General features: G+C 45.7%; 2 long non-coding RNA genes across 2 annotated transcripts; one reads left to right on the top strand and one right to left on the bottom strand.

The window, feature by feature from the left end:
• The first annotated feature begins 986 nt into the window (after positions 1-986).
• Positions 987-8,533, top strand: LOC116984456. Its single transcript, XR_004415031.1, has 3 exons — positions 987-1,133; positions 2,773-2,921; positions 8,439-8,533. It is a non-coding gene; the product is annotated as an uncharacterized LOC116984456 (long non-coding RNA).
• Positions 5,616-22,471, bottom strand: LOC116984455. Its single transcript, XR_004415030.1, has 3 exons — positions 22,462-22,471; positions 8,092-8,095; positions 5,616-5,794 (listed from the first exon to the last, which is right to left on the bottom strand). It is a non-coding gene; the product is annotated as an uncharacterized LOC116984455 (long non-coding RNA).
• Positions 22,472-27,474: the final 5,003 nt, after the last annotated feature.

Genomic DNA, 27,474 nt, shown 5'->3' on the forward strand with positions numbered 1-27,474 from the left:
GTATTAGCCTGTGAATAAGTGGTGAATGAAGCATTTATAATATGCCTACACAGTAAATCTACCCTCATGCAACTTGGTCTAGAGTTACTTGATATACTCCTGTAGAGTCCTAAAGCTAGAGCTCCTGACTGTCATCTCCATGCTGTCTCATTCCATAATTATCACAAGGCTTGCTGCAGTAACCTCTCGCCCACCCACCCCTCCGGCAAGCACACGTCCTCCTTCCTCCTGTGTGCTTCCTTCACCAGAGCACTCAGCGTAGTATTCAGGATTCCAAGGACCAATGCTTTAGTCTTTATTTGTCTATCAGCTAGCACGTGTCTAAACCAGAACTCTGCCTCTAAATCTCTCCATCTTTCTCTTTCTTCCTTTAATTTGCTCCTTAAACCCAATACTTTGGCAAAACATTTGGTTATCTTGTATTTATATAGCACCTTAAATACATCTAAAGGCTCCAAGGCACTTCAAGCTAAAAATGCTGATGAGCCATATAAGGAGATATTAGTTGGTAATATATAGGAAGATAAAAGGGTAGGAAGGTTAAGGGAAAGAATTCCAGCATGAGCTGTTGGTCTCTGTAATTACAGCTATCAATGCTGTTGTGATTACATGTCGGGATGATCAAGAGGACAGAGATAGAAATGTACAGGTATCTTGAGCTGGGGGATAATACAGATAAAGGCTGTTGCTTTACTGTAGTTTGTGTATACTGGAACTTTTGGGGTGATTGCTCAAAGAGGTTTGATTCACACTTGAAATTTGGCAGCAAAGCTTTGAATAATCTTTATTTTTTTTGTACAAAGGAGGCTAATTAGGAAGGTTTGACACAGTCAAATCTGGAAGCACTGCCGGCATTTATTGTTTTATGTGGTGCAGTTGTGACCTGAAGCATTGACTCTCTTTCTCCTCAGATGCTGCCTGACTTGCTGAATATTTTCCAGCATTTTCCATTTTTGTTTCAGATTTGAGGCATGTATAATGTTCGTTAAATGGCTTGGTGCTTTATCTGTTCTTGCCCTGCACAGTATGGAATTGTTTTACAACGTGAAGCCACGGAGCTCGCAGCAACAAATGCCTGCAATACCAGTGTCGAGACAGTTGAGGGAGCTGCAGAGCCATTGACTGTGGTGCAGGTGAGGAGATTGGTGGGATGTGTGTCAGGAAAATGGTGACCGCATGACCCCCCCCCCCCATCCCAATTACACTAGGTTGCATCACATGAAACATCTATCACTGGTCTAGGTCCAAATGAGTTGGGACTGCACATGTCCCAGTGTTTCAAGCCCTGGTAGATTTGTACCTCCTGCAGCGTCTGACCCACTCCAGCTCTGTGGCCTTTGAGGACCAACTTAGTGCTAATGCATTTTGCACCCAGTCAGTCCCAGAGAGACTAAAGTCTAAGGGAATTCAAATTAAATAGAGCAGCAAAGGTGCTTTACTGAGATCCCCACCCCAATTATTAGTCTACTGCATCCCTATGTGGACCTACATCTAAACTATTTATCATCCCTAACAGGCTATCTACAAGAATCTAGCAGTGATGGCAATAATATATTGCTCTCGGCATTAACCACATCCTTGGATACATTTTATCCTCTTGATGATTTCAACCAGTCATACAGCGTGGAAACAGGGCCTTCGGTCCAATCTCCCCACCTCAACCAACGTCCCATTCCCACCTGCCTGCGTTTGACCCATACCCTCTACACCTATCCTAACCATGTACCTAATTTTTTTTAATGTTGAAATAATCTTTGCCTCAACTACCTCCTCTTGCAGCTCGTTCCATGCACCCACCACTGCTTGTGTGAAAAAGTTACCCTTCAGATTCCTATTAAATCCAGGACAGATCTTCTGATGTTGTCAAGCAGGAATGGGATGAAGTTCGGCAAGCTGGGATTCTATTGCTTGGAGCGCAGGTGGATGAGGGATAATTTTATAGAGGTGTATAAAATCATGAAAGAAATAGATCAAGAAGATGTACCCAGAGTAAAAGAATTGAGAACCAGAGGACAGAGGTTTAAGGTGAGGATTTAGTAAGAATCTGAGGGGTCATTTTTTCACGTAAAGGGTGGTAGGCATATGGAACAAACTGCCAGACGATGTAGTTGAGGCAGGTACTATCGCATTGTTTAAGAAACATTTAGATAGGTACATGAATAGGACAGGTTTAGAGTGATATGGGCCAAACGCCAGTAGGTGGGACTAGTTTAGATGGGACATGTTAGCTGATGTGGGCTGGGCCATTTCCCCCCTCCCCCCCATGTGTGTGGGGGGTGGTTAGTGTGTGTGTGTGATGTCACAGGCCCCACCCTGCAACCACGTGTTGAGGGGACGGGACCCAACAGGTTCCCCTTGATCTAGTTATACATAGAATTACACATAAATTTACACATAAATTCTGCAAAACAGTAAGAAACAGACTGCCAAAATCAAGATGTTAGTGTAGAACAATTATTTTTAAACAGTCCACGGTAGTGCAAGAAGTGGTCTGTGGTGTTCCATTACCAAGGTAGGATTAGAGTTGTGCGGTTGATTCAAGAACATGATAGTTACAGGAAAGTAGATTTTCCTGAGCCTAGTGTGTGGGACTTCAGGCTTCTATTTCTCTTGTCCAATATTATCAATGAGAAGATGGCCTTACCCGGATGGTGGGGATCCATAGAAGGCTATGGACCAAATGCGGGTAAATAGGACTAATGTAATCGTTCATAAGCACAAAGTCAAATTAAAATTGAAACCGAAATTCTAATATATTTTTCTTAATTACAGATATTGGTAAACACCAGTGGATGCAGTTGTCAAAAGAAACTGTACTACAGCTCTGTGATGTTCTCATCCTTGTTTGTGGAAACTTGGTGGGCAGCCTGGCAGGCGACTGACTTGTCTACCTTTGACTGTGAATACAGGTAAGGAGAATGGTGAGGACCAAGGGAATTCTATTTCTGTTCTGCCTGGGAAGGGGGGTGGGAGTAGACAAGTGGGAAGTGTAGAAAATACCGACGAGGGCTCCATTAACTATGGCAGAGGGGAAGCCATGCTCCGCAAAGAAGCTCTTTCATGTTTCCACTAAGTCCTGATGCAGGGTCTACATTGCTAATACCCTGTTGTTTATGCAGTTTTGCTGTGAGCATATCTTTCATTATATCATTGCAACACTGCAAGGTTAGACAATGCTGGAGTTGTGAAAGGCGTGGGTTGTTGATTTGCTTCTCTTCGCCTCTTCCTGTTCACTTTTATTTCAATTACTGATTCTCCGCACTGCCCCAGCCCCCTTCCCCCTTCCCCCACTCCTATTTGAGCCAAAATCAACTGCCTTCAAATCTGAGGTGAAACTTGTGGTAGAATGTGGTGTGTGGAAATTAAACAAGAAATTGGCCACCTGATGATTCATTGTGAAACAAGAGGAAGTGTGAAGCATTTCCTTTAATAGTCAAGCCTGGGAGAAAAGGGATATCAGTGCAGGGTTGATGCCATTACATTGTACTGTATGTCATAGAATCATATAACACAGAAACAGGTCCTTCAACCCAAAATCCCTACCAACTAAGATGCACCATCTAAGCTAGTACCATTTGCCCGTGCCTGGCCCATGTCTCTCTAAATCTTTTCTATCCATGTATCTATCCAAATTACTTTTAAATGTTGTCATTGCACATGCCTTAACTAACCCATCTGGCAGCTCGTTGCAGTTCTTTTCCCTGTCCCTCTGATTTGTATTCAATCTTGTCCCTCTCAACTTAAATATAACTTAAATACATCAGTCTGAAGAAGGGTTTCGGCCCGAAACGTTACCTATCTCCTTCGCTCCATAGATGCTGCTGCACCCGCTGAGTTTCTCCAGCATTTTTGTGTACCTTAAATATATGTCCTCCTGCTTTTAATTCCCAAACCTTAGGTAAAAGACACATTTCATTTCATGACTTTCTAGCCTACATTTTTCTGTAGGTATTCGATCGGTGTGGGCTTCTCCTTTAAAGATTTTCTTCCTGTAAATCATAAATGGGGGTTGAACTACACCGACTGCAGGACCCCTTACAGGTACTGCCTGTGGGAGCTTCTTTGTATCCCATCATCTGGCATCATTATCACACGCACCTCTGCAATGCCTGGGCCATCTTACATGGCTCTAAGATGTCAATAATCAATGGGAACAGAGCTTCATAGAGAGTTAAAGCATGCAAACAGGCCCTTCAGCTCACAGAGACCATACTAATTATCAAGCATCAAGATTACATTAATCTTACTTCAACCCGTATTATAGTCCCCACATTCCCATCAACTGACATTGTGTTTTAACTGTCTCTGCTTCAAATTAGTTGCACTTCAAAACCATCAAAGGCCTTGCTAGCATAGACAAGACCTCGCTTCCTGGTAAGCTGAAACTGTGGTGCCTGCAAATGGCCCCGTCCGATGTGGCCTCTGACGGTCTACGAGGTCCCCATCACCAAAGTCGAGAAGCTGGAGAGGACAGTCAGATCATACATCAAGAAGTGGCATGGACTCCCGTGTTGCCTCAGCAATGTCGGCTTGTTTGGACACAGTGCTCTGGAACTGCCTGTCTCTTGCCTCACAGATGAATACAAATGCACCCAAGTGAAGCTGGACATAATAATAATAATAATAAATTTTATTTGTTGGGCGCCTTTCAGACATCTCAAGGACACCTTACATAGATTAACAGGAATATAAACATATAATCAGAGTAAAATAAATAATAAAGACATCACAGAGACACAAACTAAAAACAGAATTCAGTCCAAAAACAGAAAATCAAAAACACAATGTGAAGAGAGAGCAGCGGCAGCTAAAGCGCGCCAGCGTCCACTCTCCCTTCCGACAGCCATCTTGGACAAAGACTAACAGGATTACGTAGAGACAGAAAATCATCCCCCCACAATGGATACCACTGTGGGGGAAGGCACAATGTCCAGTCCCCAACCCCAAGTTCACCCAAAGTCAGGCCTATTGAGGCCTCCGCTATTGCCTCTATGGAGGCCCGATGTTCCTGGCCGTTCTCACCGGGTGGTCTTGCCCCGGTGTCGGGAGAGTCCTCACAGTGGCTGGGCCACCTGGAACGGCCGCTTCCAAGCTGTAGACCGCGGCTTCCGCAGCCGACAAGGCCACGCCAGTTTGGAGCTCCCAGGCTCCCGATGTTGAAATCGGCGCCGCCAGCTCTGCTCCGCAGCCCCGCAGCCCGGAGGTGTTGCTCTCGGCGGTCCAGCTCACCGGAGCTCCAGCGCGTCAATCCAGCGCGGCGACCCAGGCAAGGCATCGCCCGCTCTGCTCCACGATGGCGCTCCAGCGCTGTGCCGCTACCGAGGCCGAGGTGCTGGGCGGTCTCCACCAGGAAACGGCGCTCCAAGCCAGCTGGTAGGCCGCGAGGACGGGTCGACGGGCAGCCCGGAGAGAAAGCTGCCTCACCGACCAGGTAGGGACCTAGAAGTAAAATTGCCCCCCACATTAAAAAGTCAATTTCTCCAAACGGACGAGACAGGACTAACTAAAAAAACTTTAAAAAAAGCGAGTTTAACGGACGGCTGCTGGTTAGCAGCCGTTCCTCCAAGATGGCTCCTCCTTGACCCTGACCAAGTCTCAAGATGAAGCAGTACGAGCGGCTGCTCCCAGACTGGCAACTGGGAGGAAGTAGACCCCATCGGAGGCTGTACAGTAAGCAAAATCTGCTCTCAGGCATGGAGACATTGTAGGACAGGTGCAGCAGGGAAGAGGTGGGATTGGACTTGGGACAAGTCGACCCACATGGCACAAGGCAACATCCACCCAGAGAAGAAAGCTGCTAGTTGCTGAGGTCGCAAAGGCAGTCTCACAGTCCAAACAGTGCCAGTGGACTACCTGGGAAAACCTGGAGCATCGTAAGCTTACCTGGAAGGATCTGTGGGAGATGGAAGGAAGCCGTCTTAGCTTCATCATCAGAGCCACCTACGATGTTCTTCCCACACCCAAGAACCTAAAGCAGTGGCCTGGAGAAGATCCATCGTTCTCTCTGCCAAACGCCAGCAACATTAAGGCACATCCTCACTGGCTGCAAAACCAGTCTTTCACAAGGCCGCTACACCTGCAGGCACAATCAGGTCCTGCGACAACTGGCTATTACCTTGGAAGGAAGGAGAACTAAATCAAATCAAATCAAATCAAATCAACCTTTATTGTCATCTTGCAAAGCAACAATTGTACAGTGCAAAATGAGAAGACGTTTCCCAGGGAATACCGGAGCATCGCACATAAAACTTAAACATTTCACACATAATAACAGTAAAAACAATCCAGTCCCTGATGAAACAGTATAAATAGTTAAAAGCAGGTAAAACAGCAACATTAAAATACAGTAAAAACAGTCATTAAAATGTCCAGGGCAGCTGATATGAGTGGCCAGTGCCAGAGTTATTAAAATGTCAGGTGGAGTGACTGTTTAGCCGCCTCACAGCCTGTGGCAGGAAGCTGTTTAGCAGTCTGGTAGTCCGGGCTTTGATGCTACGGTATCTCTTGCCTGATGGCAGGAGATCCAGATGTGTGTGGAGGGGGTGCAGTTTGTCCTTGGCTATTCTCAGAGCTTTTTTCAGGCAACGGCTCTGGAACAGTTCTTGTACCGAGGGTAGCGAGACGCCAATGATCCTCTCTGCTCCCCTCACTACCCTCTGCAGAGCCTTCCTGTCTGAGCAATTACAGTTGGAGTACCACGTGTTCATGCAGTACGTGAGTACAGACTCCACCGTGCCCCTGTAAAAAGTCCTGAGGATGTTGGTGGGGAGTGAGGCCTGTTTGAGTTTCCTCAGGAAGTGCAGTCGCTGATGGGCCCGTTTGACAATCCCAGTGTTATTCCTGGACCAGGTGAGACTGTCTGTAATTTGCATTCCGAGGAACTTTATGCTCTCCACTCTCTCCACCGTGGTACCACTGATGTTGAGGGGTGTGTGTTTTGGCTGCGACCTCCTGAAGTCGACAATCATCTCCTTTGTTTTGTCGACGTTTAATGCTAAATTGTTGTTGCCGCACCAGTCCACTAGTTGTTTCACTTCCTCCCTGTACATTGTTTCATCCTCTCCGCTGATGAGTCCCACCACTGTTGTGTCATCTGCAAATTTTATGATCTTATTGTCCCTGAATCTGGCAGCACAGTCATGTGTGAGCAGTGGGAACAACAGCGGGCTGAGCACACAGCCTTGAGGGGAGCCGGTGCTCAACGTGATCGAGCCTGAGGTGTTCTTGCCAACACGGACTGACTGCGGTCTCTCTGTCAGAAAGTCCAAGATCCAGTGACACAGGGTGGTGTTGAGGCCCAGCAGGGTTAGTTTCTCCACAAGTCTCTGTGGGATGATGGTGTTAAAGGCTGAGCTGGTCAATGTACAGGATTCTGGCGTAGGTGTTTTTGTTTTCCAGATGAGTGAGTACTGTGTGCAGCGTGGTAGAGATGGCATCTTCTGTAGAACGGTTGGGGCGAAAGGCAAACTGGAGGGGGTCTGATGATGAGGGGAGGCTGGCAGTAATGTGAGGTTTAACCAGGCGTTCAAAGCATTTCATTACTATGGGGGTCAAGGCGACAGGGCGGTAGTCATTTAGGCAGGCAACAACTGTTTTTTTTGCTATTGAGATTATTGTGGAAGTTTTGAGGCATGTGGGGACAATGGCTTGACTAACTACCACCAATGCCCTCCCTCCCCCAACGCCTGGTTTCTCAAACACCACCTCTTTTGTAAAGGCAGGACAACTTCCAGAGACGCCATTTGCAAGAAAGGAACCGACCCTCCTGGACACTGCCCGGGACTGGAAAATGCAGGCTGGTCTAGACCAGAAGCTCATCTTTCCACCAGAGATCATCACAACTAATCTCAGGCCGGACCTGATCTTGTGGTCAACCTCACAGAAGTCCCTGTACATCGTGGAGTTAACTGTGCCTTGGGAGGCTGCAGTTGGTGAAGCGCTTGAACGCAAATGACTGAAGTATTCAGAATTAGCGGCCGAGGCAGAACAACACAGCTGGCGTACTCATGGTGCTCCCTGTAGAGGTTGGTTGTAGAGGGTTTGTAGCCGTGTCAACAACCAAACTCCTGAAGGGAATGGGAGTTCGAGGACAGGCCTTCCGGCAAGCCGTCAGGTCGCTGTCAGAGGCTGCCGAGCGAAGCAGCAACTGGCTGTGGCTGAAGAGGAAGGACTCCAACTGGGCTGTAAAATGACCAGCAAGAGGGGTAAAATGGAGGGGAGCGCACCTGGGAGCCAGGTGTTTCTGTTGAGCCCTCTGGAGGTGTCGTGGGCCTATCAACGAAACACCAAGGAAGGAGGGTGCCCACCTGATAACCCCAATGAAGTCTTTACCCCTACCCCCACCAAAGATAGTAAGAAGGTGCCAATTATAGTAGTGATTGTAATATCAAGTCCTATAAGCCCAACTATCCTTTTCCTCTTTTCCCTCACCTGTCTAGATTCCAACAACTCTTTCACTAATCTTGCTATGACTGTATCCATCCTTCTCCGCAAGCTTCCATCCTTGCCCATAACCTTGCATCCTTTCTTGTGATGCTGCCACTCTTCCCCTGATGTTTGTTAATGTTCCCTTGATGCTCCTCCACTAATTACTGCGTTTTCTGTCGGTGGTTCAACTCACAATCCCTTTAACAAGTTGACTGCAACTGAGTAAGCATAGTAAATAATACAAAATAATACAAGCATTATATTGTACAAGGTAATACAAACACAACAAATAGGATGTTACAAGAAATTAACAAAGATTATATGATATAAAATACAGCAAACCATGCACTAAATTAACCTCTGTACTCTAACTACTTTATGTTGCTTGAATCATTTAACTGTTACATCTGCTCATGTCTACTCTGGCTGAGGCTGGCCTCCTCTGTGCAACAATCACCTCTGTCCACAGTTCCTTTGTAAGCTGCCCATTTATGTTAAATATTACGCTCATACACAGTCCTCACTTTTTGACTGGATGATTGTGAATCTAACGTGACCTGGGATCACTTGGAGGCATCTGTGGCCATGTGTTCAGGGGATCAATCCTGGCCATAAATATCTTGGAAGTTGTGAAAATTTGCACAAACCTGCTTCATTTTATTGTACAAAATCCTTACCTATAAACCTGAAGGTTGATGGAAACCCCCTCTCATTATAGCCTCTTTATCTTCATATTGTCTTGCTGTGTCTGTGAAATGGTTGCTTCTGACTGTCACGGAGAATCTGTTGCTTCTTAAAGGAAGCTATTGATTATTATCATGCCAAGGTGCTTTGAAGGACAGAGTCTGCTTTACCAGCTGGAATGGGTTATACTCTAGAATCATAGAGTGATACAGCACTGAAACGGTACTTCAGCCCATAATCCCATACTAAACATCAAGTACCTTTTATACAAACTGTATTTACCAACACTTGGACCATAGCCTTATTTAGTTTAGTTTGGTTTGGTTTGGAGGTACAGCACGGAAATAGGCCCTTTGGCCCACCGAGTCCACGCCGAACAGCGATCCCCGCACATTAATACTACCCTACACATATTAGGGACAATGTTTTACATTTATACCAATTCAATTAACCTGCAAACCTGTACGTCTTTGTAGTGTGGGGAGGAAACCGAAGATCTCGGACAAAACCCATTCAGCTCACGGGGAGAATGTACAAACTCTGTACAGACAAGCACCTGTAGTCAGGATTGAACCTGGGTCTCGGACGCTGTAAGGCAGTAGCTCTACCGCTATGCCTTGGTGAGTCTCTGCCTCCACCCTCTGAGTGAAAAGGTACCTCCAAAAATCCCTTTCAAATCTCTTCTACCTTATCTTAAACCTATTCTCTCTAGTTTTATATAACTGTGGTTATGGGAGACATTCCCTATTTAAGCTCCTCTTCATTTTGCATCCTGAGGTCCCACGCCGGCTCCACTGAAAACAACCCAACCTCTCGACTCTCTACATAACTGAAAAGCTCCATCCCAGGCAACATCCTGATGAATTTCTTCTGACCCTCTCCAGTGTGATCATCTCCTTCCCACAGTGTGGTGACGAGAACTTTACTCTAGTTATGGCCTAATCAATGTTTTATAAAGTTGTACCGTAGATATCCTACAGTTATATTTTGTGGTCTGGCTAATGAAGCCTGCCTTCTTCACCACTTATCCACCTCTTTTAAAGCTGTATACTTCTTGATCTGTAAGGGCATCAAAGGTTACAGGGAGAAGGCAGCCAAATGGTAGAGCAGACTCGATGGGTTGAATGGTCTGATTCTGCTCATGTCTTATGATCGTATGGTCTTAAAAGCCCTGGTCCTTGATTAAACGCTAACATATATGACCGTCAAAGTTTAGTCAGCATTGGTTTATTTTGATTTATTGGTTTACATGTTAAATTAATCCTTGCCACAAGTTTGGGCTCACTGGGATGTACATTTGCAATTTTCAGTCTTGAGGTAGCTCTGAATCTATTTATCAGGAACCTGAGGAGCAACGTTTTCAGGGTGGCGATATACGGAACGAGCTGCTAGTGAAAATTATTGAGGCAGGTACAGTATTAACATTTAAAAGTAAAGTGGACAGGTACATGGATAGGAAAGGTTTTGAGGAATGTGGCCAAATGTGGATAAATTGAACTTGCTTCGATAGGTCACCTTGGTCAGCATGGGGGAATTAGGCCAAAGGATCTGTGGAGTTTCCGTGGTATATTCCTCTTTGGCTCTATAGGGTGTTTGGATGATTATTACTGCAGTCTCTGCAGTTCCCACCATTACCTCCCTTAGTAATCTGCAATATGCCCTGTTAGGTGATGATCCAACTGATCATTACCTACTTTAGCCCACCCAGAATCTTTCTTTGCTGAGATTCCAGTAACATTGTTGGTGAAGAATAATGTAAAGTCCTCCTGTACCTCATTCCTTTGCCTCCATGTATAAAATTATATTCTTGGTTTCTGAGCAACATCACCTCTCTGCTTACAGCCCCTTTCCTGATCACATGCCTTTTTTTGTTTGCCGGTGATGTTTTTCCTTCATTTCTCTTTCTTACTTTGCCACTTCCTTCCCGGATGTTCTATAGATCAAACTGATCTTCATTTGTGTTAAAACAATAGCAATTGTCATTTGCTGGAAATTAGATTTTGAGTCTGGACCCGATTTCTTCTCATCCTATAAAACTGGTCTTTCTCCAGTTGACTATTTTCACCGGAGTGGTTGATGATCTCCTCCATCAATATTCTAAGTTTTCTGATACTATGATTGCTATTTCCTAGATCTTCTCACACTGGTACATGCAGGGCCGGTGCTAGGAATTGCGGGGCCCAATTAGAAAACTGATGGCGGGGCCCCTACTCTACAAAAGTAAAAATTTATGTATGTTTATATTTCGTGTAGTATGCTCGTCTTTGACCAAAAAAAACATTAAATGCTTGATATACTAAAATTTTGAAAAACTATGAAAGTTTTATTTTTTTTATGTCTTTCGAATGTCTTGCACTTCTAAATTTAATTCCTTCAGTGTGTTTAATAATGTTTTATATAAATCTTCTCCTGTGCTACTTTCAACTTGTATAAACTTTATGAAATGTTCATAAACACCCGAAGGAGCCAAGTTACCATCAGACACATACCTGATCGTTAGAGACATTTGTTCTTGGTGACTCATATCAGGTGTGCAGTCTAAAATAATGGCGTACAGGTAGTACTTAGCTGCTTTTACACGTTTCAGTATTTCATTCAAACAGCTGTAGCCATGATGTTTAGTAGTTCATTCTGAGTATATTTTCCTAAATAGTGATTATGAATTTCGTGGGTTTTGATTTTTCGCAAATGTGTATCAAGAACAGGGTCAAACTTTCTAAGCAGCTCCACAAGACCTAAAAAGTTTCCATTGTGCACACTCTCATTACCAACATTTTCTTTTGTTCCTCTAAATGCTAAATTTCTCTCAGCAAGAAACTGCACTATTGCTACTAACCTTTTGAATACTTGCTGCCAGTGCTTTGCATGTTCATTGACGATTTTTTCACGATATTTTGAGTCATCTAACAAAACCAAAACAAACCAAACCAAACCTAACCTGCGATTGCACTTTTCATAATATAACATTAATTTAGGCCACATGTCGCGGATCTACTTACCCGGGCGGAATGATTTGGCGGCGCCGGGCTGAAGGATTTGCCGACGGTAATGCGGTGCGTTCCCCAAAAGTAAAAACTACCCTATATAAGTATCCATGGAACACGAAAAATAATCATTATATTCAGAATCAGCTCATTTCTCATTCTTCATTTCACGTTTTCAGTAGTGGTTTATTCCTCTTAGAATACAGAAAAGGCTTCAAACGGTAACTCTGTCGCTGCTGGCGCGGGGCCCCCTTAAGGTGCGGGGCCCAATTTGATAAAATTGGTCAAATAGGCTTAAAACCGGCCCTGGGTACATGTATCCTTTGACCCATTTTCCTGAATCAAATGCAGCAATGTCATCTTCCATGCTAGTTTTGAAGTGTTCTGATCAAGCCCTTTATAGAGACACAGGAAAATATGGCACTGACAAATAACTTTTAGCTCACCAAGTCCATGCTGACCACCAACTATCAATTTTTACTCTGTCTTACACTAACTCTCCCACATTCCCATCAGTTTCCTCAGGTTTTGACACAGCTACACACTGGGGGCCAATTTACAATGCCCAGTTAACCTCCCAGAGCTAATGTCTTTGGGACGTGTGATGAACCTGGAACAATCCCTCGTAGTCACAGAGAGAATGTGCAAACTCCACATAGACGGTACCCAAGGTCATGATTGAACCTGATCATTGGAGCTGTGAGGTAGTATCTCTACTCGCTGTGCTACAACCAGAATCTCCTCTCCCCTGATCCTATATTTGTTGTCCCAGCTTCCATCATTGCAGAATTCCCTCAGTAATGCCCTTCTCAATATTTCTAGTGGTTGACAGATGCTTAGTTATAAAATGGCTACTGGATCACCTGGCTGCTTGTCTGAGCTTGTCCAGTATCCTTCTGATATGTGAGCATAGAGTAGCCCAGAGGACCAGTGGTGGCTTTCAGTCAGTGATCAGGTTGAGCACCCTTGAAACTGGGGCTGGCCACCTTGAGGGAGACCATTCCAGACCACAGTCAAACCATCTCCAGTGCTCAGTCTGCAGAGAGATTGTATGTGGAACCTCGAGCAGAAACAGATTGTATCACAATTATTAATGAGTAATCTTCATTCTTCCAAAACTTTGCTATCTCTGTTTGTATACGAATGAAACAATGGAAGTCAGAGGTTGCTGTATTGCTTAAGCACAGATTGTGTGGTTAGTGATATCATTGCAGCTGCGGAGATGCAGGGGAAAATCTGAAAACAATTCTGGAACATAAGTTAATCATAACTCCCATAGCCGGCGGCGTTCGGGCCCTCCATGTCGAGGCGATCTGCTCCTGCATCGGGGGGATGTCAGCTCCTCCACGCCAGGCGATCGAACCTCGCGTCGGGGCTGGTGAACCTTCCGCGACGTTGGAGCTCCTGACTCGGCCTCACCCGAGACTGCGAGCCCTTGATGTTGATTCTGCAGTGGTCGCGGTGGGAGCGATCCCAGGCAAGGGATCAGCTCCGATGTTAAGTCCGCGCCCCACGATAGGGCTCAAAGTCAGTCCGAGGAGGCTTCCAGCTCCATCGATGTTAGGCCGCAGAGCCCGGAGAATGTGATCCGAAAATTGATCACATCTCCGGGAAAGAACTTGAAAAAAAGATTCCCCCGATTCCCTCCCCCCTCCCCCCACATAAAACAAACCGAAGAACATTAAAACAAAACTTTTACCAAACTAAAAAATAACAAAAACAGTGAAAAGATGAACAGACTGCCGGCAGGGCTGCCATCTCCCTGGCGCCCCTGGTGTATCATAGTTAAATTCTCTTTGCCACTCTTTGACCCACCTTTCCAACTGATCTCTGATTTCTAAACTTAGATATCCTTCCTCACCATTTTTGGGTATCAACTGCATTGTTATCCAAATAGTTAATGTAGATAACAAACAACAGCACCAACCCCTACAGCACACTCAGAGGCCTCCACTCAGAACAACAACCCTGCTTTAACTCCTTCCTCCAAACCAATTTTGAATCCAACTGGTTAATTCACCATGAATTCCTTGTAATCTCACCTTCCAGTCTAGACCACCATGTGGAACCTTGTCAAAGGCTTTAAGTTTATATAGACAATGTCCACTGACCTGCTTTCATCAATCCTCTACTTGATCTCTTCTAAAAACTATCAGATTCGTGGGACATGATTTCCCACGCACAAAAATGCCAATTAACCATAATTAGTTTGTGCCTATCAAAATACTGGTAGATCCTGTCCCTAAGAGTAATCTCCAACAACTTTCCCAACATTGACGTCAGGTTCACAGCCTGTAGATCTCTAACTTGTCTTTGTTACCCTTCCTCAATATCTGTACAACATTAGCCAGTCTTCAGGAACTGCACTTGTGCCTATAGATGATGTAAATACAATGGGTCACTAAAATTGTTCCAGGGTTGATGGACCTCAGTTATGTGGGGAAGGTAGGGTTAGTTTTCCTCAGGATCAAGGAGGTGATGAGGGATCTGAAAGAAGCAGTTAAAATCATGAAGGGTATAGACAAAGTCGAAAGTGTTCCTGTTAATGGTAAGATTAAATGAGAACTTACCAGTTCGAAGTTTGATCTTTATTTTATGAGGAGTAGCGTTGAGGGAATACATGAAGAACCCGCTAGTCCGCATGCGCGTCATTCTTCAAAGCAGCGGTGTGAATCACAGATACCTGTAATGACTTAAACATAGTAAGATTAGAGAAAAAGATACCAGTCTAGTTTATGATCCAGGGTGGGAGCGGAGGGCATGTATTCCCACAACGCTACTCCTCATAAAATAAAGATCAAACTTCGAACTGGTAAGTTCTCGTTTAATCTTACCATTTTACTTCGGAGTCACGTGAGGGACTCCATGAAGATTTCAAAGCTCTGAGATTCTTGCCGTGGACGAGTCCATGACACACATCTGCCTTGGTATAGGGGAGAAATATATTCGACATCCATACGGTATGTAGATGCAACAAACAAATTTGTTAACAAAAGAAATCATAAACCCCGTATATTCATGGGGACAAATTATATTACGGAACTTAAAATAGTTTTTGAAAAAGTTCCAGTTTCCTCCACTGGTTTATTATAAAATTTACAGAAAATTCCTTCTGATGACCATCCTGCCGTCTTGAGGATCTGATCCAATGGAACATCCAACTTGTATGCTGCCGACGTAGCTGCAGCCCTGGTGGAGTGAGATTTAAAACAATTAGTATCTATACCTGCTTTAGTAAGTACTTGTTTTATCCATTTGGAAATGGTCTGTTTTGTTATTCGTTTATGAGGCTGTCTGTGGCTAATGAGCAGTGCCTTTTTTGTGCCTCTGATGGTTTTGGTTTGTTTAATGTATTCTTTTAGATGTGTTACCACACACAGTCGCTCATCTGCAGGGTAGTTATTTAAAATCACTTTTAGGCCTGCCGACCCCTGTCTGTTCTGTTTTACCAGTTCCTGGGTGTAAAAATGTAAATTTTCCTGCAAACTGGTCATGTTATCCAGCCTCAATTTGTGTAGGGAGTGACCAATGCCATCAGCATGATCGTTTTTAAGGTCAAAGTCTGTAATGACAGGCTAGTGGCTGGAGTCCAGTTCCTTAGTAGATTCAGAACGATGCCAATGTCCCATATATGGGAATATCTGGCCTTAGGAGGGTTAGCATTGAATATGCCCTTCATGAGCTTGGTTACCAAAGAGTGTGACCCCACAGGCTGTCGTTCCGTTTCTCTCCAGAGGTAGGTAGACAGGGCACTTTTGGCACAGTTGATGGCGCTGTACGTAAGTCGTTCGTCATGGTGTAAATTTACCAGAAATTCCAATACCGGTTGAATGTTCGTAGGTCTGTGGATAATGTTGTTCTGGTTGCAATACCTGTGCCATTTTCTGATATATACTAGGTATTGATTTTTTGTTGGGCTCCAGCGATCATGTTCATAGCTCTCGTTGTTAAGCCCAGGTGTAATAAAGGAGCTTTCAGACTCTACAAACCAAAATGTTAATGTGACGATGACAAGGATGACTTGTCCTAGTTGCTGGATTTACCAGTAGATCCTGTCTGTGTTGAATGGTGATGTGAGGTTCTAATATCATCTCCTGTACCACTGGGAACCATGGTTGGGTAGGCCAATCGGGTACTATTAAGATACCAGACGCAGAGTCTTGTCTTATCTTACTTAGTACCCGACTGATGAGGCAGAAGGGAGGGAATGCATAAAAGAACAATTTCCCCCAATGCAGCGAAACAGCATCTGTAGCTGCTGCCCCAGGGTCTGGTTCCCATGATACATCTGGTGTTCCGTATCGTGCTGTAATTTCAGCGAATACTTTTTTGTCCAACATCCATTCGATGTTGTCATTGAATTTGCGTGACCTGGTGTCTGCCACTAAGTTTTGTCTACCTGGTAAGTAGGTAGCTGATATCCAAATTCCTCTGCGGATACACTATTGCCAGATCTTGTTTGCCAGATTGTCACATGATGTCGATTTGTTTCCACCCATGTGGTTGATGTATGCTACCACAGTGGTGTTATCAATTTGTAATCTTACATGCTGGTGAGATAACCCTAAGCAATATGACTTAAGGCCGTGAAAAGCTCCCAATATTTCTAAGTCATTTATGCCCAAAGTGTATAGTAATGATGACTCTTGTTCATTCCATCTCCCACCACAGCTGGTGATGGAATCCGTGGCACCCCATCCGAGAGCACTAGCATCCGTTTGTAGTGTGATAGACGGATTGCTGATAATGATTGGATTGGAACAATGCCTAATGTTTTCTTTCCACCATTGTAGTTCTAATATGGCTTCTTTTGGTAGTTCCATAGGTCTATCAAAATGACCTCCATTGTTTTTTAGAGCTGTTATTTTTGCCCGTTGTAAATTCTGATAATATAAAGGTCCGAATTGTGCAGCTGGAAAAGCTGCTGTTATCTTGCCAATCATTCTCGCCACCTGTCTAATAGATGGTTTGCTTGTGTCAATGATTTTGCTGCAATCCTCCTCGAGGGCTATTACTTTGTCTTGTGGCAAAGTCACTGACATAAGAACTGAGTTAATGGTAAATCCCAAGAAATCCATTGTTGTTGAAGGTTTCAATTTAGATTTAATTGGATGGATAATGAATCCTAGGCTTTCAAATAATTGTATGGTGGCTGTTATTGTTAATTCTGCTTGTTTTACCCTTTTGCCCAATATAAGTATATCATCCAAATAAGCCATCACAATGTGTTTATGTTCCCGTAGGAAAGCTAAGGCTGGTTTTAATAATGTAGTGAATAACCTAGGTCCATTTGGTAGTGCTCTGTATTGCCAGAGTTGATCCATCCAATTAAATTTCAAATAACGTCTGTGGTCACCTGTTATGGGTACTGAATAGTAAGCATCTTTTAAATCAATGCTTGCCATATAGTAACCTTTGGAGATTAATAGTTTAGCAGTAGCAAAGGTTTCCATTTTGAAGTGAATATATTTTACAAAAACATTCAAATTACTCAAATCTATGATGATGCGGCAACCACCATCTTTCTTATGTTTAATAAAAATGTTGGTCACGAATTCTAAAGGTTCGTGTTGGGTTTGTTCAATTATCCCCATTTTATGGAGTCTCTGCAGTTCAGCATGTGCTTTTGCTTTATCTTCGCCCTTAAGCCTGAACACTCTGTTCGGTACATGCTGGACTGGAGGATTACGTGGTTGTAAGAACTCTATCGTGTATCCCTGGATACTGCTTAGGATATAAGTATCTGATGTTAACTTATACCATGCATCCAGAAAAAAGTGTAATCTGCCACCAACACCCATGCTTTCGTTAATAAGTAAGGGACCAGACCCACCTACCTCTATGGTTACCAGTGGTCTTATTTCTTCCCTTGTCCCCGAGGACGTTGAGGCCCCGGTGTCTTGATTTGTGTTGTTGTAGATGGGTGCATCTTCCACGAGGGCCGGCCTGGGCCATGTCCTAAAAAAGACCGCTGTTGGATTGGTCTTGCCCTCGACTGTTCCCCGGAGTAGTCCTTGCGACCCATGAGTGCATAGGGGTGGTACTTCTGGGGGTGGCGTTTGGTTGCTTTTATGATTCCCAGGGCTTTGGATTCTTCGTCCAAAACTTTTACCTGTTTTGGTAGGTCCCCTCCAAACAGGTAAGTCTTTTTGGTGGTCGTTTCCGTTCTGCATAATCCTGCAAATTTTGGGTCTAGTACCGGCTGTATGCTCTTCTTTCTGATATTATTCAGTTCATATTGGGTATCGCAGAAGAGGGCCAGGGCAACTTTCTGGTGTTGATTCATATTTTCCTCATCCAGGGTTCGTGTGAATGCTGTTATCCCTGTGGTGAGGGTTTTAAGTACTTTTTGCAGTAAGACATCCCTTGTCCTGATGCTTGCTCCTACATGCTTCCAAATACATGCGTTCACGTTTGGGACATTCAGGGATTTACCGTTTCCAGGTTGCAAGTGACGCCCCATGGTGTCAATTAGGGCTTGTCCCTGTAGCTGGTTCAGGGACATGTAATTAATACTTGCCGCTAACCTGGCTGGTAAAGTATGCCCTGTGAGTTCTGGTTTTGCGAACTGAGCCACCATTTCAAGTAAGTTCCCACTCACCCCTTGCACTGAGTTTTCCATCAATTTCTGTTCAGGGTCAGTCCAAATCTGCCCCGCTATGCTGTCCTGGGAGTCAATAGACGCCGAATACAGCCCTGAATAAGGTACTGCAGAGGGGCTGAATGTCTGCCCAGTAGAGCCAGACCCCCTCTGGAGTATTGCCTCCATCAGCCGCTCCATTTTCGTCCAGTGCTCTCGGGCACCTGGCTCTTGCGGCTTGTCCTAGACCAGCTGCCGCTCCAACGCGGTACAGAGCTGTCGAGCGCTGACCGCTCGCGGTCGCTGGTCCCGCAGCTCAAACGCGTTCCAGTGATCTCGGTCACTGGTCGCTTGCTGCTCCTCCAATTTCTTCAGCCCCACAGGCCCCTGAGCGTAGGTGGCGTGGGGCTGTTTGAAATCTGAGTCGTCCGAAAGAACGGCTCTGTCGGTTTTACGTTTAGCCTTTCCACCCGCCGGTGGTGAGGCTAGCTCTGGCACAGGTGCTCCCGACAATGGAGACAGCCCTGCCGTCTGCCGCCGCTGGCTGCCCGTTCCTGCACGGCTCTCCCCCGCCAGCTTTTTTGCAGCTTTGGTTCGTTTTCTGTCCATCCTAGAGGTAAGAAAAACGTAGATCTCTTACCTGTCTTCGCTGGTTGTATACACCAGCCGTTTAGGAGGAACGTCCTTCCTCCATCGAAATGACTCGTGCAATGCGTGTAGCGTAATGACGCGCATGCGGACTAGCGGGTTCTTCATGGAGTCCCTCACGTGACTCCGAAGTAAAATGAGCTTGTGGGAATTAGGAGTCATGGATTGTGAGTGATGGGTAAAAAAAACAAATGGAAAGGATTTATTTACACTGTGAGCTGTCTGGGTCTGGAGGCACTGCCTGGGAAATAGTGGAGACTGAGTGGATTGTGACAGTTGAAAGGGAGCTGTTCCCATCGGAATAATTTGCAGGCTGTGGAGAGACAGAGAGAGAGAGAGAGAGTGTGAGAGAGGGTCTGTCGTGATTGCTGTGACATAGAACTGGTCCAGACTCAATAGGCCGAAATTGTTTCCTCCTTAAGCTAACCATTTTGTGATTGAATGAGAGAGCACCACAGAGAGAGAGAAAGGAAACGAGTGATTAGCTCGGTGGAGAGCAGCAGGGCAAGTGCACTGACTGCAAAACACAGAGAGACCAGCAGAGAGAGCTCTTGAGCAGCAGTAAGAGGAATACCAAGTGAAAATAATGTTTATTTCATTCCCTCTGGATTTAAATTAAGGGCAAATCCTTTCCTTATTCCATGTTTATATTGTTGCCTTCAGATAGTCTCTTTCCATTTCCATGTTTTCACCTAACACGGAAACATGCCCTTTGGCTCACCAAGTCCACACTGACCATCAACCACCTGTGTACTCTGATTGTATTATATTCTCTCCACATACTCATTAACTCCCCCACCAGATTCTACCTCTCACCTACACACTAGGGGCAATTTACAGCAGCCAATAACTATTAGGATCTGCGAGGAAACATGAGCACATGGAAAGACCATCACGGTCACAGGGTGAACGTACAAATTCCCAGCAAACAGCAACAGAAGTCAGGATTGATGTTGGGCTTCTGTAGTTATGAGGCAGCTGTTCTACAAGCTGCACTACTGTGCCATCCCTGCTTCCCTCTTCAGGTCTTCTGAACATAGGTCTATCCAGTATAACCTGTGGCTTCAGAAGGTATTTGATAAAGTCCTTTGTGGGACCATTAACAATTGTTGTACATGGAACGAAAGGCTGAGAAACCCCATTTTTTTAGGGTCTGGAAAATTTTCAGTTGCGATTTGGCAGAGTGTGATATTTCAGAGGCACCACATATTCATGGCAGCTGTTAACCACCTGAAAACTGGAATAGCAAGTGGTATACCCGATCCTGCTCAGGACAAGAATATGGATGGTAAACAATGCAGATATTGTGAAAAGTATCAATGGATTAAATAATTGGTCAAATTTGTGACAAATGTAAAGGGATGCAGGAAAATCTGGGGTCACAGACCATAACAGGATATAATGTAGTTTGTTCAACATGGTGAGAAGCTGGAGACAGCGAAGGGTTAAAGAGATATAGACAGCCGCACCCATTCTAGCCCCAGTACAGTCCCACCCACTACAGTCTTGATACAGTCCCACCCACTACAGTCTTGGTACACCCACTACAGCCTTGGTGCAGTGTCACCCCCTACAGTCTTGGTACAGTCCCACCCACTCCAGTCTCGGTACAGTCCCACCCACTACAGCCTTGATACAGTGCCACCCATTACAGTATTGATAGTGTCACCCACTCTAGTCTCAGTACAGTCCCACCCACTACAGTCTTGATACAGTCCCACCCACTACAGTCTTGGTACACCCACTACAGCCTTGGTGCAGTGTCACCCCCTACAGTCTCGGTACAGTCCCACCCACTACAGCCTTGATACAGTCCCACCCACTACAGCCTTGATATAGTCCCACCCACTCCAGTCTCGGTACAGTCCCACCCACTACAACCTTGATACAGTGCCACCCATTACAGTATTGATAGTGTCACCCACTCTAGTCTCAGTACAGTCCCACCCACTACAGCCTTGGTGCAGTGTCACCCCCTACAGTCTTGGTACAGTGCCACCCACTCTAGCCTCAGTAAAGTGCCACCCACTACAGCCTTGATACAGTCCCACCCACTACAGTCTTGGTACAGTGTCATCCACTACAGTCCCACTCACTTCAGTACCAGTCCAGCCCCACTCACAGTCTGCATTTAATTACTCATCCCACGCTGCACTTTGAGGAGGTGATGGTGAGGTACCTTCTTGAGCCACTGCAGTCCTTGAGGTGTGGGTATACCAACAGTGGGATTTTGACCCAGTGACAGTGACGGGACAATGATATATTTTGAATTCAGGATGGTGTGCGGTTTTGAGATGGATCTGTTCCTCGGCTTTTACTGCCCTTGTTCTTCTAGCCGGTAGAGGTGGATTGCTGCAGTGGGTGATGGGTTGCTGTAGTACATCCTGTAGATGGTACAAACTGCTGCCACTGTGGGAATATCCCATCCACACTGATAATTTCACTGGCATACCTGGTGCTCTCTGATGTTCGAGGCGTCATCCCTGGTGACCTGATGTCCGAGGACATATCTGTGAGCTCACTGTGAGCCCAATCTCACTGCCATACTTTATGGCTCCCTGGAAGCTTGGAATAAATCTACTACACCAGGAGCTTGTCACTGCTCAGCCATGTCTCAGAACCAAGCCCACAGATTCCTCAACATCTGAAGGATCACTACATAATTCCACCTGACAATTTAATCATGAAGTTCCCCTCTTGCCTCCGTATATTATTTCATTGTATTCCGTTTCAATTTTGCTTTCATCTCCCTCTCACTCCACTCCAACTTTTCCTCTAGAACTGTACAGCACAAGAACAGGCCCTTCAGTCTACAATGCTTGTGCCGAACATAATGCCAACCCATATCTGCTTGCACATAATCATATCAAAGGTTCAAAGGTTCAAAGGTTATTTTATTGGTCACATACACATAGGTGTAGTGAAATGCTTCTTGCCAATGCAGCACATAAAGAAAGAATACAGACATAACACTAATAAAGAAATTTAAACATAAAAACATCCCCCCACAATGGTTCCCATTATGAGGGAAGGCGCAGTATTGAGGCCTCCACAGTTGCCTTTAAGGTTGCCCGATGTTCCAGGCCGTCCTCGCCGGGTGATGGTGCGTCGGGAGAGTCCTCTCAGCGGCATGGGAACCCTGGAACGGCCGCTTCCCTTACCGGAGACCGCGGCTTCCGAAGCCAACAAGGCCGCTCCACCACTGGCGATCTCATCGAGAGATCCCAGGCCCCCGATGTTTCAGTTCAGCGCCGCCTCCCGCAGCTGGCCGCTCCACAGACCCGCAGCTCCGCGATGTTTATCTCGGCGGTCTCAGCATTCCGGAGTTCCAGCGCGGCGACCCGGGCAAGGCATCGCCCGCTCCGCAATAGCACTCCAGCGCTGTGCCGCCGCCGAAGCCGAGGTACTGGGCGGTCCCCTCACGAAACGCCGCTCCAGGCCCGCTGGTAGGCCGCGAGGACGGGTCGAAAGTGCAGCCCGGAGAAAAGCTGCCTCTCCGACCAGGTAAGGACCCTGAAAATTAGTTTCCCCCTCCCCCACCCCACCCCCCACATAAAAAAGACTAGAACTCCAAAAACAAAACACTAAAACTCACTAATTTTTTTTTAAAACAGTGGAAAACGAACAGCTGCAGGCTGGGCAGCCATATCACAGGACCGCGCCCCCTACAACTCCCTTTCTTTCCCTTTCCTATAGATCCATGTGCCTGTCCAGTCATCGCTTTAATGCCACTATTGCATCTGCCTCAATCACCACCCCCGGCAGCATGTTCCAGGCACTTACCACCCTCTACGTAAAATAAAATAGTAAGATTAAACGAGAACTTACCAGTTTGAAGTTTGATCTGTATTTTACGAGGAGTTACGATGAGGGATTACGTGAAGAGCCCGCTCAGCACGCACGCGCGGCATACTTCAAAGCAGCGGTGTGGAATCACAGATAGACACAGTTATTGAAGTAAACATAGTAAAGACAAGGAGACATCCGTTTATCAGTTTGATCCATATTATTGAGGGTGGGAGCGGAGGGCACGTAATCCCTCATCGTAACTCCTCATAAAATACAGATCAAACTTCAAACTGGTAAGTTCTCGTTTAATCTTACTATTTTACTTCGGAGTCACGTGAGTGATTCCGTGAAGACTTCAAAGCTCTGTGATTTCAAACCGTGTAACAGTTATTATTTCACGCACTGCCGAAGTCCTTGAGGGAGGAAGTGTGTTATCGTAATCAACCAATGAATCTGTTTGTAGAAAAACACAATGGTATTTTTTAACAATAACAACAAAGAAATTAAATTGCTCCCCTGGGCTTAAATTAAATATTTGCGGTCTGTAAAATCTTTCATGCAAATAAAACAGGTTCTGCCAACGGCTTATTATAAAATTTCTGAACGGTCTTTCCCCCGACCATCCTGCTGTAGCCAGGATGTGGTCTATAGGCACGTCCATTCTTTTAGCCGTCGACGTGGATGCTGCCCTGGTGGAATGAAATTTGTACATGTTAGTTTTTATCCCAGCAGCTTTTAGCACCTGCTTGAGCCATCTCGAAATGGTTTGGCTCGTCACCCGACCATAAGGTTTTTTATGACTGACCCACAAGGCTTTTCATCTCCCTCGAATATTTTGGTTGTGTCTATGTAGGATAGTAGGGTCATGGCACATAACCGTGGTTCTGGCGGGTAAGCCCGGAATCCCACGACTGGATTAGGTGTTCCTGGTGTGCTCTGTTTGATCATTCCCTGGATAATGACAGAGATCTGGTCTGGAGCTGTGAGCATGCTGTCCAGTCGCAATAGGTGTAGTGACTGGACCCTCTGTGCAGATACAAGTGCCATCAACATGAGTGTTTTGAGCATAGATTGTTCCAGGTTGAGGGATCTGGCTGGTGGCCATCCCCTGAGGTATGTCAGGACCACACTGACATCCCATGTATGGGTGTACCTTGGTCTAGGGGGTTAGAGTTGTAAATACCCTTCATTAGTTTGACCACCAGCGGGTGGGACCCCATGGCCTGTTGTCCTGGAGCTGGTTTTAAATAGACAGGCAGGGCACTTCTAGCTGTGATGGCTCTGTAGCTGAGTCCTTCATCGTGGTGAAGGTTCGCCAGGAATTCCAGTACGTTGGTAACTGTAGCGGTTGAGTAGGTGGTCCTTGTATCCAAGCAGTACTTCTCCCATTTTTTGATGCTGGACAAGTGCTGTTTTTTAGTGGATGTTCGGAGGGATGCTGACATGGTGTCGACGGTTTGTTGTGATAATCCCAGTACCAGAAGTGGTTTGTGCAGAATCTGCAACCCAGGAGTTTGATTTTTCATGGCACGGGTGGCTTGTGCCCGATACTGGGTCACTGGGGAATACCATCGGAGTTTCAACAACCATGTCATGGAGTATTGGGAACCATGGCTGTGTAGGCCAGTCGGGTACTATCAAAATACCTGAAGCAGAGTCCATTTGTATTGTGCGTAGTCCCCGACTGATGCGGCAGAAGGGAGGAAATGCATAGAAGAAGAATTTCCCCAATCCAGCGCGAACGCATCTACTGCTGCTGCCTCAGGGTCTGGTTCCCAAGCGACATACATAGGTACCTGGTGATTTAGCCTTGATGCAAATAAATCGATATCTGGCGTGCCATATTGCTTGATAACTTTTGCGAAAAACGTGACCTGGTGTCTGCCACTGTATTTAGCTTACCTGGCAGGTAAGTTACTGATAGCCAAATATGTCTTTGGACACACCATTGCCAAATTGTGTTGACCAACTTGTCGCATGATACCGATTTTATGCCGCCCATATGGTTAATGTAGGCCACCACCGTAGTATTATCTGTTTGTAACCGTACATGCAAGTGATGCATATTTATGCATATGCTGTTAAACCATAAAAGTCACCCAACATCTCTAGATAATTAATTCCCAGTGTAAGTGGTAACGATGACTCTGGGTTAGTCCATCTACTACTTGTGCTGGATATAGAGTTAGTTGCTTCCCAGCCTTGAGCACTGGCGTCTGTTTTGATAACTGACGTAGGGTTAGTGATGATAATAGGCTGAAACTATGCCAAACTTTTTTTGCCCACCACTGCATTGCTTCAGTGGGTAACTTCATGACACGATCATAATGACCTGTATGTCGTTTTTGGTGCAAAGGTCCGAATTATGTAGCCGGAAATGCTGCTACCATTTTCCCAATTACTCTGTTACTTGTCGAGTAGTTGGTAGTTTGTTGACCATTAAATTGTTGCATGATTGTGCCAATTCAACTATTTTGTCTCTTGGCAGTGTTACAGTCACGTAGACTGAATTAATTGTGAAGCCCAAGTAGTCCATGATAGTGGATGGCTTCAACTGAGATTTATCTGGATGTAAGACAATCCCAGGGTTTCGAATAACTGTTTGGTAGCTGAACAGCTAACATAGCCAATTTCATGGTCTTGCCTACCATTTAAGATATCATCAAGATATGCCATGACAATATGTTTTTGTCTTCTGAATATTGCCAGAGCTGGTTCTAGTGTCTTGGTGAACAATCTTGGGCTGATGTGAACCCATTAGGTAACGCTTTAAACTGCTATAGCTGCCCCATCCAGGTAAATTTCAGGTATCTGCGATGATCCTTGTGAATGGTACTAAATAGTAAACATCTTTAAGATGAATGTTTGCCATGAAGTATCCTTTGGAATTTAGTTGTTTGGCAGTAACAACCGGTTCCATTTTGAAATGTATATACTTAACAAACATATTTAGTGAAGTTAAGTCAATGATGATGCGACATCCACCATCTTTTTTGGGTTTAGTCAATATATTTGATACGAATTGCAAGGGTTCAGGTTTTCCCATGATACCCTTTGTAATTAGTCTCACCAGTTCAGCTTGTCCCTCTCGTTTCTTTAACGGAGAGAGGAAAAATACCCTCTGGGGTGAATGTTGACCTGGTGGCAATTTTTCTAGTATGAATTGTATTTGTATCCACTAATGCCATTGAGTATATACTGATCACTCGTGATAGGCTCCCATGTGTTAGTATTACTCTATATACTGGTAGGAACCAGACCCACCTACCTCCATGGTTATGGGTATTTTCTGTTTCCTGCCGGTCCAACGAGTGTTGCACGTCGTCTGACGTGGCGGTGACGTTGGGGGGTGGCACATTTTCCATGGGGTCTGCTCTGGGCCCTGGTCTAAAGAAGACTTTCGGTGATAGAATGCGGACCCCGAGCTTTCATCAGTCCCATATGGTAGACGTTGACTGATGGATGCGATGGGGTGCTGCTGGGTAGGAATTATTGTTTTTAGTTTGCTCGTCCTGGCCCTGCCCTCATGAGACCGAAGTTTTGTAAAACCTCTTTCATGTCCTTCATATGCTTTGTGAGGTTTTTGCCAAAGAGCAGTGGGTCTGGCTCAGTGGCTGGGGTATGCACAACCCCGCAAATGTAGGATTTTTATGGCAGGTCTTATGATTTGTTTACAAAGGTTGTGGTCATCTCCGTATTTGTCCACGGAACGAGGAAAACGATGTGATGGCTGACGTCAGGCTTTTAACGGCCTCCTGCACGTGGGGTTGCCACGTAGCGGTCCACCATACCTAGCAGCTCTTCCTGTTCCTGCACCCCTTGCATACTCCCGAGATCTTCAGCCATTGTCCCTTGTTCTTGACCAGCCCAGTCCTGGTCACCAAAGCTACCCTCGGGTAAGGAGGAAGCAATGGACAGTGCACAAGGCACTGTGGAGGGAGTGCCTGAACTCCCCCTGCGAGAGCGCCCCTCACGAAGCGCGTCTCGCTGGAGCTCCTGCTCCAAGAGCCGCTCCATGCGGCTCAGGCGGCTGTCTCCCCTCCCCGTGCGGGTGGAGAGACGTCCCTGTCCGACAAGTCGGAGCCACCGGCCGGACGCCTCTTCCGTGGCTTTACTTCCAGCCCGCTGCTCAGGCGTTAGCGGGCTGGGCACGGCACGGTGTCGGGGTATAGCGGACCGCCCGGTAAGCGGTCCTACCGCCTTGTTGCTGCCCCCGCGAGATGGAACGCTCCTCCGTGGAGTCGAGCGGGGGGCAGGTCTGTTCAGGCGGCTGTCTTTCCCCCCGTGCGGGTGGAAAGACGTCCCGTCCGACAAGTCGGAGCCACCGGCCGAACGCCTCTTCCGTGGCGTTACTTCCAGCCC

Source organism: Amblyraja radiata, chromosome 20, assembly GCF_010909765.2.
Source record: "Amblyraja radiata isolate CabotCenter1 chromosome 20, sAmbRad1.1.pri, whole genome shotgun sequence".
Taxonomy (NCBI): domain Eukaryota; kingdom Metazoa; phylum Chordata; class Chondrichthyes; order Rajiformes; family Rajidae; genus Amblyraja; species Amblyraja radiata.